Source organism: Arachis duranensis, unplaced genomic scaffold (genome assembly GCF_000817695.3).
Source record: "Arachis duranensis cultivar V14167 unplaced genomic scaffold, aradu.V14167.gnm2.J7QH unplaced_Scaffold_354584, whole genome shotgun sequence".
Lineage (NCBI taxonomy): Eukaryota > Viridiplantae > Streptophyta > Magnoliopsida > Fabales > Fabaceae > Arachis > Arachis duranensis.
Window position 1 is genome coordinate 82,910 of NW_026264910.1, and position 426 is coordinate 83,335.

A 426-nucleotide genomic window follows, 5' to 3' on the forward strand; every position below is an offset into this window, starting at 1 on the left:
CTGGGCGTTCAATGCCCATGTAAAGCATGTTTCTGGCGTTGAACGCCAGTTTCATGCTTGTTACTGGCGTTCAGCGCCAGCTTTTCTTCTCTAGGCACATTCCTGGCGTTCAGCGCCAGAATGTTGCTTGTTTATGGCGTTCAGCGCCAGGTTGATGCTCTATTCTGGCGTTGAACGCCAGCCAGATGCATCTTACTGGCATTGAACGCCAGCCTGTGCTTCCTCCAGGATGCGAATTTTTTTCTGCTATTTTTGATTCTGTTTTAAATTTTTATAATTTTTTTCGTGACTCCACATGATCATGTACCTAATAAAACACAAAATAACAATAAAATAAAATAAAAATTAGATAAATAAGTTGCCTCCCAACAAGCGCTTCTTTAATGTCAATAACTTGACAGTGGCTCTCATGGAGCCACAAGGTGA